A 13,364-nucleotide genomic window follows, 5' to 3' on the forward strand; every position below is an offset into this window, starting at 1 on the left:
TATACATATATTTATATAGTTAAAAAAATAGCTTCAAAGTTGAACTTCTACATTTTGGGGGCACATGGACACACAAGCTGTGTTTTAAATCATTTACAATGATTGATATTTTTTTTCCCCACAGAAGCACTGTAAAGAATCAAGTGCTTGAGAGAACTGATTACACTGTATATATTTGGGGGGACGCATGCCTTCTGATTATCTCAAAGCCGGTGCCCATCAGGGCACCTCCCTTTCCTGGATGGGAGCCTGGCTTCTACATAGGGCTGGGAGAACCATTTGCTGAAGGAACTGCCAGCCTGTCTGGACATGGCTCCACCATCCTCTCCTCCCTCCTTGCCCAGCTGGACTGGGCTCCACCACCTCCCATACTGCCAATGGTTTCTGGATCAGAAAGTTCTGACCTATTGTTTTCAAATGGGCTTTGATTTTCTCTGAACCGTTCTCCAGTTCCCAGAGGGGCAGGCAGCTCTGTCAACACCTGCCCAGCATTGCGGCCGAAACCATGCTGCCCACTCCCATGGTCACCTGGGCCTGGACCAGGGCCCCTCTCTCATTCCTTACTCCCCCTGAGCACACGGAGTTGGCTTTATTTCAGAAGACTCTCCCTCCGCCCCACTAGCATTTCCACCCAAGGTTACACGTGATTGTACAGCAGCAGCAGCAGCAAACCTGGGCCCCCATCCTACCCCCTTGCATGGTTCTGAATTTGGCCCAGGAATCTTCACTCACAAGCTCAGCAGAACACCAGATGGGGTCAGAAACCCGCCCCCACCGACTTCACGCACTTTAAACCGGAACAGAATTTGTCCCGCTCCCTTTAAAGCCGCTCCCCCACCCCCCTTCTAGGTAACCCTCTGGGAATTCCCTCTTTAGAGGGTTGCCTGGTGCGTACCAACCCCCACAAGATACATGGCTGCCCAGGACCCACTGAGGGAAGAAGAGCGCTGTACTGAGAGGTGACCATCTAGTGACCTGCCCCGTTAGATGATCCCAACATCATCCGAGGCAGTTCCAATAAGGGAAGCAAAGTTTAGAGGCTTGGCCAATGCACGGCTGGGCCGGCCCTGGGGGAAAGCTGCTCAGAAACGTCCAAAGCAGAGGGCACTTGCCTGCTTTGGGTTTTGTCACAAGTCTAGAATTCAGCCAGGTTAACTGAAGAGTCCACCCAGATTTCTTTTTCGATGGCTCAAGGGCTGGGGCTGTCCAGGGTCCGGCCGGCTAGGTCCAGCTCCTGGCCTGCTTCCCTGCTAACTTCACAGCTGGGCAACTAATAGGCCTGGTTTATAAGCCCAGCAACAACAGCAGCGCCTGCTCCAGCCCCAGGCCTGTCCTGCATTCAGACTCTTGCCTCCAACCCTTCCTTGCTACCCCTCCTGCCTGGGACTGTAGCTTATCCTTTGGCTTCTGACGCCTGGCTCAGCCTCAGGCCTCGCCCCGGCTGAGTTCAGCTCTAATCAGTTAGCCAGTCTCTTGCACCAACCATTAGGCAAGACTGCCCACGACACAGTGAACGAGAGGGGCTGTGGTGCTCTGGGAGCCGGGGTTACAGTTTTGGGTGGAAACCGTCTGCGAGTAAGTGCATTCATAAGGAGCTGGCCACCTTCTCAGTTTGCTCAAACACTAACTTCAGGAGCTGTGACGCGAGAAAAGGTCCCACAATCAACTGCAAACCAAACCCACCCCACAGCTTTCACCAGAGCCTCCCCTCCAGCTTGGAAACCAGACCGATGTTCCTGCGAGAGGATCCGTCAGCAGGGGCTTGATTCTTCAAGGAGAATCTTACCATGGTCTTCAATGGCAGCTGTATCAGGCCCTAGATTCCTGGCCACAAATAACTTCTCTTCTTCAGCCCAAAGGAACCAACTGCCCATTTGTTTTGAACCTCAGAATCAGTCTGGGTTTTGGCAGATGGTTCAGGCTGATTATGCTCATGTCTAAAATGCCCTGCAATGAGATAGGAGGAAACCTACAAGGGATGAATAAAGCTAGATTTAGTCATGGAGATCGCGGAAGTGACGGAATCCATGACTTCTAGAGACCTCCATGACTTCAGCCCGGGACGGTCGGGAGCTGCAGGGTCCCCCGCCACCCACGGGGGCAGGGAGCTGCGGGGTACCCCCGCTGACTCTGGCATTCCCCGGAGCTCCAAGCTGCCACAGGTGGCAGAGTGCCTCGCAGCTCCCAGTTCCCGTGGGCAGTGGGGTCCCTGGAGCTGCCGGTGGCGGGGGAATCCCCACAGCTCCCAGCCAACACGGGCAACCTCCACAGTTCCCAGGGGCCCTGGAGCTGCGGGAGCACCCCACAGTTCCCAGCCCCCATGGACAGCGGGGGCACCCCCGGAGCTGCAGGCAGCAGGGGTACCCCGCAGCTCCCAGCTGCTGCTGCAGGTGGCTCCTAGCCCCTGCCCCACTTCCCCGCTTCAGGCGGTGTGAGGACCCGCAGATCCCCATTTTGTCAGGATATTTTTAGTAAAAGTCATGGACAGGTCACGGCTTCCGTGAATTTTTTTTTTGCCCATGACCTTTTACTAAAAATATCTGTGACAAAATCTTAGCTTTAGGAATGAATAATAAACAAAATTACCCCCCCCCCCCCCCAGTTCTTGAAGTGAAGGGCGAGTACCTGCATGACACTGAGAAAAACAAGGAAATACAGCTACAAGTTCTTTGGAACAGAAGCCATCTTTTTGCTATTTGTACAGCACCAAGCACCATGGATCTTGTTCCATGACTAGGGTTCAGGCTCTCCCAATTTCCTGGGCAGGCAGGTTAGAAGTTTAAGATAAAAAAAAGTTTTTATTAAACTTTGATCAAATCTGACACCAATAAACCATTTTATGATTTTTTTTACCTAGTTAAATTGGGACATTAGTAGCATGAAAATAATCTTTTAAAAACAAGTTCTTGCCTCTGTAAGCAGAGTCAGGATGAGCTCCCACCACGATCATTACAAGCGAGAAAGCTTTCAAGTGCATTTGCTTTTTACCTTTTGCCCTGTTTGTTCACTCAGTTGAAAACCAGGTTGGTCTGTTTCAATCAGTTCCACTCCCTGGTTCTTTCGCCCCCTGGCACAGCGCTGCCAGCTTTGGGTTGCAAATGCAGTGGAAGAGGGGCAGGGATGCTCAAATCCCAACAAAAGCCTGTTTTCAGTGACATTGATAAAAATAATCAATATCACACAAACATGGCTATTGATGGGAAAGTTTGGACCCAAATCAACCTGATCTGGGGCCCTGGAAGAGGCTGGTTGGTTTCCGCTGCTGACTCACCCCGAACTTCTGCTGAGATTGCTCCGTAACATCAACCTAGAGCGGGCAATGGCTCTGTGGGCAGGGACGGTCTTTTCCCCACCTAGAGTTTGTACCATGCCTAGCGCAGTGGGGTCCTGGGTCATGTCCAAAACTCCTAGGCACTACGTTAATACAAATCGTAAATAAAACAGCAGCAGCAGGGAACTGGAACTAGGGAACGAGTGGCCCAGCAGGAAAACCTTACGGGAAACGTTAGGCTGAGGTTTATCATAGAATCATATATCAGAGGGGAGTCGTGTTAGCCTGAATCTGTAAAAAGCAACAGAGGGTCCTGTGGCACCTTTAAGACTAACAGAAGTATTGGGAGCATAAGCTTTCATGGGTCACGAAACCCACGAAAGCTTATGCTCCCAATACTTCTGTTAGTCTCAAAGGTGCCACAGGACCCTCTGTTGCTTTTCATAGAATCATAGAATATCAAGGTTGGAAGGGACCTCAGGAGGTCATCTAGTCCAACCCCCTGCTCAAAGCAGGACCAACCCCAACTAAATCATCCCAGCCAGGGCTTTGTCAAGCCTGACCTTAAAAACCTCTAAGGACGGAGATTCCACCACCTCCCTAGGTAACCCATTCCAGTGCTTCACCACCCTCCTAGTGAAATAGTGTTTCCTAATATCCAACCTAGACCTTCCCCACTGCAACTTGAGACCATTGCTCCTTGTTCTGTCATCTGCCACCACTGAGAACAGCCGAGCTCCATCCTCTTTGGAACCCCCCTTCAGGTAGTTGAAGGCTGCTATCAAATCCCCCTCACTCTTCTCTTCTGCAGACTAAACAATCCCAGTTCCCTCAGCCTCTCCTCATAAGTCATGTGCTCCAGCCTCCCAGTTCCTAAGCCCCTCCCTGTTCAGAACGTGTGCCTTGTTGCTAATTTGATTTATCTGGTTTTATTTCCAGCCACGGTTCGTGTTATGCCTTTCTTGGCTAGACTGAAGGGCCCTTTAGCATATGATGTGCTTTTCGCTTTCATTCCCGCCCCCCCTATTTGCAGGCTCTTGTACATTAAGACGTCTGTGCAATTGAAGTTATTCCCCAAACTCATTTACTCATCAAGGGAAAAAAAATCTGATTGCTTTTCTATTGTCTAACATAATTAGGGAGCACTGCCGGTCTAACGCCAGCGTTTGAGCAATACAAAGCAGTGCCCGAGTTTGATGTTACATAACGTTACACAAAACAGAAGACACAGAGCTAGCTACTGGCAGCAGAATTGGGAACTTCAAGAAGCTGTTTAACCCCTTTGCAGAACTGGTTGGTTTTTGGGGGTGGGAGGGATTTCAAGGGAGCGCTATGGCAGAGGATGGGGAGGGTTTCTGGCAGTTAGGATAGGGGATAGCTCAAGGTTGTAACCTAATCATTGTAACGATAATTTGCAACTATATAGCACTTTTCATCCGTAGATCTCAAAGCGTCATTATCCTCCATTTATGAATGGGGAAACTGAGGCACGGTTTCTTGTATGGCAGTGAAATGTGGGCACTGAGGAAAGCTGAAGATTGGCAGATTGGCGATTCTCATCAGCTGCTCCATGTCAAATCGACAAGATCAGCAACCCAGCAACTGCCTCCATCAGCACTGGGTCAGGTTCAGCGGCTTTCTTGGTACAGACATACTATTAGGAAGGAAGACCAATGAATTACAAAATGTGCATGCCAAGGAATGTTGCTTCCTGTCTGGTGGCCATGTGGAGGACCCCAAAAGCTTCAATGGCACGATAAGATTGCCAGTGATGGACACAGACTGAATATCCACCCAGACCACCTTGAGGACTTAGCCAGAGATTGATGCTTGGATCTGCACAGAGATGACCTTCCTTTGGGATCCACCTTGATGATGAAACTGAAGCTCAGAACAGGTCTGCGACTTGTCCAAAGTCCACAGCAGAGCAGGGGACTAGAACCACTGCCCTGGGATTCCTGGTCCTGCGTGCCCACGGAGCCGCATTGCCTCCTTGAGTAAATCCCAACTCCCCTTCGCTACCTGTACCTGGAACCCTTCCTGGATCCCCGCACTGCACAGCTTAGAGATACAAGGGTTAGTAGACAGCGTGTGTCTTGCTGAAGAAAAGGTCGCTCCCTCTTTGGAGAATGTCATGGCGGGTTTGCTTGCAGCATTAACAGGACTCAGCCTCCCAGCTGTTGAGCTCTATAAACAGGCCCAGATCAAAACAGGAGACAAAATCTCTGACGAAGCAGCGACACGTTTCGGTGTGATCCGTGGGGTGCTGACTGTTCTCTCTGCAGCCAGGCGCTGAGCCCTTGAGTATAAGCGAGCCACCTGCCTCGGCCTATTGTGCGGATCTCCTGGGGACATTCCCCCAAGGCAGGAGGTGGGTGCAGAGCCCAGGAGGGGAGGAATGATAGGGCTGAGTTCAGATGCTCACTCAAGCACCCATTCCATTCTGGAATATACCAGACTGCATGGAGAGCAGTTGCACGGCCTGAATGGCCAATCCTTTCCATGAGAAATATGAAACAGATACAGAGCCAGGCCCAAGCTGCCCTTTGAGCTCAGATAGGAACTCTTCAAACGTGCAGGCGGTTTGGATCGGGTGTCCTAGCTCAGTCTAGACGTGGGTCCTTGTGTTGGCCCGCGCCAGCGTTCGGGTGTGTTTGCATCTGGCATTTTGGTCAGGCCCAGCTCCACACACAAGCAACCAACAGGGTCCCTCACACCACTGACACCTCATTAAGCACTGGCGGCCCCCTGACTCCCAGAACCGTCCGTTCCCACGGCAGCCAGACTCTGAATGCACCTGCGCTCACTGGGATGCTCAGTTTCTGTGGCCTCCTCACCTGCAGCAGGGACCTGAGGAGAGATTTACCTTCTCTCCCGTCTTACCACCTCTCATGAACTGCCCCGGAAAGAACTGACCAGCTCATCCTCTTAACGAAGGTGGAAACCTGACTGTTGCTCTAAGCCCACAGCAGATCTGACAACGTGCAATCGCTGATCTTCTTGCTGATGAGATCTCAAACGCTACATGTTTCCATGAGAGCATCCCGGGTCTCAGCATTACTCCGAAAATCCAGCCTGCTTCCCCCAGAAAAAAGAGCGCATCTACCCCACCCGTTAGCAAAAGCGACCCGTTTCCCTCGGCTTTCCCCGCAACAGCCTTCCTGTGGCTGGAGGTTTACTGCTCAGTTTTTATTTAATCATCAGTGGGGTAGCCGTGTTGGTCTGTATCCACAAAAACAATGAGGAATCCGGTGGCACCTTAAAGACTAACAGATAACAATCTGAGTTCCTACAGAGAATTCTTTCCTGGGTGTCTGGCTGGTGAGTCTTGCCCACATGCTCAGGGTTTAGCTGATCGCCAGATTTGGGGTCGGGAAGGAATTTTCCTCCAGGGCAGATTGCCAGAGGCCCTGGGGGGTTTTCGCCTTCCTCTGCAGCGTGGGGCACGGGCCACTTGTGGAAGGTTCTCTGCACCTTGAAGTCTTTAAACCATGATTTGAGGGCTTCAATGGCTCAGACACAGGTTTGATACAGGAGTGGGCGGGTGAGATTCTGTGGGGGGAAAGGCTCTGAAATTTGACCACAGGGCAGCAGCAAACAACAGAAAGGCAAAGAGATGGCTAGGAGATCAAAGGGGAAAGGAGTCAGATTTTGCAACAGAAGTTGTTCGGAATCAGTTATTAGCAAGGGACTAAGAGAGGAGCATGACATTTAAGAGAGATATTGCCAAGAGCTAAAGAGAAACCAGGGTGGGAATAAAAGAAATAGAAAATTAGCAGGCCTCTGAATCAATCAAATTCGCCTAATTTGGAGTCTTTCAGGCACTGAAATCATTTCGTGACTCAGGTCTGAGTTGGCCATAAACAGCCATTGCTTCCGGATAAGAGAACAGCAACAGTGAGAGACACATACTCCTCCAGGGTACCTGGGGGGGAGCGCTCCAGCAAGAATCCAGAAATGAGAGAAACCTGCAGGCTTCCCGGTGCTGCCTTCCGTCCCCCCGTCCCTTGCAGTGTTTGGGGGGCAGGGAGAAGAGAGGAAGGCAGCTGCAAATCTGAGTTTCATTGTTCCAGTTTAGGGCAATTGACGAGGGTCTGTGTACTGCACAAAACAAGTCTGCCTGCCCCAGTCCTTTAGCGGATTGGCCTGCTCGCTTCATTGTTCCTAGTCCTTAGCCTCCCTGTATTTCCCAGTCTCCAAGGGGGCTTTCTGCAGGGGCGTTTTTTAGGGCTGGATTGCCAAAAATCATAAATTTCATGATTTCAGTTATTTAAATCTGAAATGTCCCAGTGTTGGAACTGTAGGGGTTCTGACCCAAAAGGAAGTAGTGGTGGTGGTGGGGGGTTTGCAAAATTATTGTAGGGGGGTCATGGTATTGCCACTCTTACTTCTGCTGGTGGTGGTGGTGGTGCTGCCCTCAGAACTGGGCGGCCGCAGAGCAGCGGCTGCTGGCCAGGAGTCCAGCTCTGAAGGCAGCGCCGCCACCAGCAGCAGCGCAGAAGTAAGGGTGGCATGGGATGGTATTGCGCCGCTGCTGGTGCCAGCAGCCACCGCTCTCCGGCCACCCAGATCTGAAGGCAGTGCAGAAGTAAGGGTGGCAATACCACAACCCCCTGCCGGTGACTTCCTTTTGGATCAGGACCCCCAGCTTGAGAAACGCTGCTCTCCTCTGTGAAATCTGTAGAGTACAGGGTAAAAGTACACAAAAGACCAGATTTCCTGGGGGAGACCAGATTTCACGGTCCGTGACACGTTTCTCACACACACACACACTCTCTCTCTCTCTCTCTCTCTCTCACTCTGACCCACCTGGCAGTCCGAGCACTTTGCTACACAAGCTTGGCTAGGACTCAGACCCACAGAGTTAGGCCATGTCTACACTAGCGAGCTTCCCAGTGGCAGGGCTGTACAGATGCAGCTGCGCCACTGTAAGAACGGCCATACTGGGTCAGACCAAAGGTCCCTCTAGCCCAGTATCCTGTCTACCGACAGTGGCCAATGCCAGGTGCCCCAGAGGGAATGAACAGAACAGGGAATCATCAAGTGATCCATCCCCTGTCACCCATTCCCAGCTTCTGGCAAACAGAGGCTAGGGACACCATCCCTGCCCATCCTGGCTAATAGCCATTGATGGACCTATCCTCCATGAACTTATCTAGTTCTTTTTTGAACCCTGTTATAGTCTTGGCCTTCACAACATCCTCTGGCAAAGAGTTCCACAGGTTGACTGTGCGTTGTTTGAAGAAATACTTCCTTTTGTTTGTTTTAAACCTGCTGCCTATTAATTTCATTGGGCGACCCCTAATTCTTGTGTTCTGAGAAGGAGTAAACAGCACTTCCTTATTTACTTTCTCTATACCACTCATGATTTTATAGACCTCTATCATATCCCCCCTTAGTCATCTCTTTTCTAAGCTGAAAAGTCCCAGTCTTATTAATCTCTCTTCACATGGAAGCTGTTCCATACCCCTGATCATTTTTGTTGCCCTTCTCTGTACCTTTTCCAATTCCAATACATCTTTTTTGAGATGGGGCGACCACATCTGCAGGAACTGAAAACCACGTTCCTTGCAGGTTCCCCCTGCTTCTCCACCTTTCATCCCAACTGTGTCCCCTCCATTGAGGGAGCAGGGTGGCCACATGTTTAGGGAGAAAAACATAACGAGCTGGAGTAGCAGGAGACAACCAGTCTTGTATGTTTCCTGCCTTCCTGTAAGTGAAGACTTGATGTAAGAAGCAGGTCCTGCCACCTGTGAAATAGGCCCCACCCCTGTGAATAAGACCCCGCCCCTCATTACAAATAGTCCATTGCGTGAGGAACCGCAGGGATCCCAGACAAACACAAATCCTCCCTTGAACTATGCAGCCAGAAGAGACCCCCTGCAGCAGGATTGTTGACAGCTCAGGAATAATGTCGCACCACGTGGCTTAAAGCTACCTCGTCTCATGAGTGTCTGGGCCTCCACTCCTGGCCCTGCAAAGCCCGAGAGGCAAAGAAGGTGCCTGCCCCACAATCAAGGGGGGGTTGTTTAATTTTAGCATCATAGAGCAGGTCTCCCCTGCCCTCACCGGGCACCTTTCCCACGTTCCTCAGAGTCTGTGGCACCAGCTGGCAGGCTGGGGGCAAAGCGCCGCCTCCTCCCCCAGTCACAGGAGGGGAGGATTTTGTAATTGGGGCCTGGTACAATGCCTGCTCTGGGAAATGACGGTGGGCGAAAAGCCCTGACTGACCATAAACAACTACTAGCGGGAATCGAGAGCGTTCACACAAAGGGGTCTGGCTGGCCCGGAGCCCAATCCCAGAAGTAGACCCCTGTGCACCGCAGGTGGGGAGGGTAGCGCCCAGTTACTCTTCCCTCGCGGCGCGTCTAACCCCGAGTGCACGGAGTCGGTCTGGAGAGTTACAGCCCCCAGCACACCTCTCCCCTTGTTGCTCAATCCAGCAACTATGTACCACTCTCCGCCCCCTCTACTCCCACCCGTGGGCTTCTCTACACAGGGAAGCTGGGGTGTGAATTCAGTCGGTTTGCATCAGCCCCCAAGATCTGGGGTGGACAGTGACCGTTCCGCTGCACACAAGTCCAGGGTTCCCTGGCCCTTTTCACGCTACACATGTATCCTATGGAGCAACGGGTCCGAGAGCTGGACTTTCCCAGAAAAGTCCCTTCAGCCACAAGGGAATTTACAGTGCCAGGCCCAATGTGGTGCCCACATCTTTACAATCCAGCAGCCCTTAGTCCTTGTAGCCAATGAGGCTTTGGCCTGAGGAAGGACTGCAGGGTAGGGGCTCAGACACCCAAGTGCAAGTTGCTGGGGAATGACGCTTCTGGGACAAGCACTAGCCAACACTAAAGACACAGAGCTGATTTACCAGTTGCTTCCAATCGCACCGTACAGAGAACAGTTCCACATTATCCATCAACGTCTCGGGATGCAACCGTCCACAAATGACGTCTGCATGGCGGAGGCACGGTAGCTGCCACACTGGCATGTCATTATGCCGGCTACGTGCCGGGAGGCACAATTGCCAAGGAAAGGCACAGGAGAGGAGCCCCTTTACTGTCTCACTGTCGAGCCAGCAGATGGGTGAGCAACAGGATATTTGAAATGGGGAAAAACTGATCAGTGACTGTGACCATTGACTTTACCAACCCTGCCAATGAAGACCAGGCACACCCCATGACTTCACTACACCCTATGTCGTTAGCATGCCATTAAACACACGGACTGCCATGTGGGCACAGAACGCTGCTCTGCCTAGCCCAATACCCTGTTTCTGACATTAATAAACCTACACCTAACACTTCCGAGGAGGAGGGGACTTCCCAGCCCTTGGCCTGCCCCAAACACCCCTGTCCGCTTGTGCAATGCCACCCTAGGGCAGGGGGGAAGTGGATTTCTTCCAGACCCCAGCGGGGGAGTCGGCTTATTTCCCAAAGTAGCCCTTTGTTTGTGAAGATCCCCACGGTGGAGCCGTCCAAAGCTCTCAGAGCTGCAGAGTGTATGGTAGGGTTACCATTCGTCCGGATTTACCCGGACATGTCCTCCTTTTTGTGCTAAAAATAGCGTCCGGGGGGAATTTGTAAAGCACTCACAATGTCCGGGATTTCCCCCCTCCCCCGGAGCGGCTGGGAGGGCTGCAGGAAAGTCCCGGGCTGGACTCCGGAGCAGCTGGAGAGGAGCTCCGCCCTGCATTCTGAGCAAGTGTCTCAGCACAAAGTGCAGCCCTCCCCTTTTGCAACTGGGAGCGGTTACTGCCATGCAGCGTAGCAAAACGGGAGCGAGAGCACTTTGTGCTGATACAAGGGCAGCTTTCCCCTGCAACCCGGTCCGGGCCAGGGACCGGGTTTTGTTGTGCAGTGCCAGGGACCGGGTTTTGTTGTGCTGGAGAACTTAGCCACGTGTCCGGCTCGCACAGAGCCCAACACCCTGTTCTGAGCAGCAGGGTAAGGGGGGCAGGAGAAGGGGCAGGGAGGTTCTGGAGGGGGCAGTCAAGAAACGGGGGGGGGGCTTTTTGGGGGGAGTGGAGAAAGTTTTGGGCAGTCAGGGTACAGGTAGGGGGTAGGGTCCTGGTGGGCAGTTGGGGGGGGGGTCTTAGGAGGGGGCAGTTAGGGGACAAGGAACAGGGAGTCTTAGGTAGGGGGTGGGGTTCTGGAGGGAAGTTAGGAGCAGGGGTCCCAGGAGGGGGCAGTCAGGGGACAAGGAGCGGGGGGGTAGGGGGCTGGGAGTTCTGGGGGGGAGCTGTCAGGGGGCAGGAGTGGGGAGAGGGATCGGAGCAGTCAGGGGACAGGGAGCAGAGGGGTTTAGATGGGTTGGGAGTTCTGGGGGGGGCTGTCAGGGGGCAGGAGTGCGGAGAGGGATCGGAGCAGTCAGGGGACAGGGAGCAGAGGGGTTTAGATGGGTTGGGAGTTCTGGGGGGGAGCTGTCAGGGGGCAGGAGTGGGGAGAGGGATCGGAGCAGTCGGGACAGGGAGCAGAGGGGTTTAGATGGGTTGGGAGTTCTGGGGGGGGCTGTCAGGGGGTGGGGAGTGGTTGGATGGGGCGTGGGAGTCCCAGGGGTCTGTCTGGGGGTGGGGGTGTGGATAAAGGTTGGGGCAGTCATGGGACAAGAGGCAGGGAGGCTTAGATAGTCCTGGGGGGCAGTTAGGGGCAGGGGTCCCAGGAGGGGGTAGTCAGGGGACAAGGAACGGGGGGAGGGTTGGGAGGTCAGGGGGGGCGGGAAGTGGGAGGGGCAGGGGCGGGGCTTCTCCCGTCCTCTTTTTTGCTCGCTGAAATATGGTAACCCTAGTGTATGGTGAAGGGCATGCCATGATGTGGTTAGCAAATGATCCTGTAAACCATGGGAAAAAGAGAGGTAAAGAAAAAGGCCTTCCCAGACGAGGAAGGGAATACGGTTAAACCTGGAGTTGCTTTCCCCTCTGAGTATCAGGCCACTGACGCAGCTGCCTAAAGCCGTGAGTAAAGCTAAGTCTGCATGTAAGGCCTGGTCTACACTGGGGAGGGGGATCGATCTAAGCTACGCAACTTCAGCTATGAGAATAGCGTAGCTGAAGTCGACGTATCTTAGGCTAGGTCTACGCTACCCCCCTGAATCGGTGGGTAGAAATTGATCTCTCAGGGATTGAATTATTCCCGATGAGACGCGACAATCGATCCCCGAATCGATGCGCTTACTCCACCAGCGGAGGTGGGAGTAAGCGCCGTCGACAGGAAGCCGCAGAGGTCGATTTTGCCGCCGTCCTCACAGTGGGGTAAGTCGGCTCCGATATGTCGAATTCAGCTACGCTATTCGCGTAGCTGAATTTGCGTATCTTAAATCGACCCCCGCCGTAGTGAAGATCTGCCCTTAGATCGACTTAGAATCACTTATTTCGTGTCCTCGCGGCGCGGGATCGACGGCCGCAGCTCCCCCGTCAACTTTGCTTCCGCTGCTCCCCGAGCTGGAGTTCAGCAGTCGACGGGAGAGCGATCGGGGATCGATTTATTGCGTCTGCACTACACGCGATAAATCGATCCCCGATAGATCGATTGCTACCCGCCGATCTGGTGGGGAGTGTAGACGTACCCTGAGTCTTTGCGAGATCAGGGCCTAACTCTGGATTTAGCAGCCTAGACCTTAGGTATCCTATTTTTGGCCTAAATGTTCAGAGCCAAGGAACAGCTCGTCAGCGCTTGTTTTCCCTGCCCTTGCAAATTCAGTTCAGCAGTTCACATCCAAACTGCAATGGGATCTCTTTGCAGGTTTAGGGCACTCAGCTTTGGGGTTCCAAACTAGGCCCCCCTCTAACAATGGAACGGCAGAGTCGTCCTGCCATGTCCCATTCTCTGCCTGTCTCTCTGCCTCTGCAGCAGGGAGTCCCTCAGGCTAACTACACAAACTGTTAGAAAAAAAAAGTGGTCTCTCTTTGAAGTATTTGTACCATGCAACTCAGCACATGATCAGTAATGTTCCTTAGCTACTGGCTAAAATGCTTTTCGACTTCAAAGCACTGCAGGCATTACTGGAGCTGAGCAGAAGTTATATAAACAGTGTGGCTTACGTTTCATTTTCTATGCCCAAAAGATTGGCTCGTTTTGGGGTGTGTGTGTGCACA

The sequence above is a fragment of the Malaclemys terrapin genome, chromosome 5 (genome assembly GCF_027887155.1).
Source record: "Malaclemys terrapin pileata isolate rMalTer1 chromosome 5, rMalTer1.hap1, whole genome shotgun sequence".
NCBI classification, from domain to species: Eukaryota; Metazoa; Chordata; order Testudines; family Emydidae; genus Malaclemys; species Malaclemys terrapin.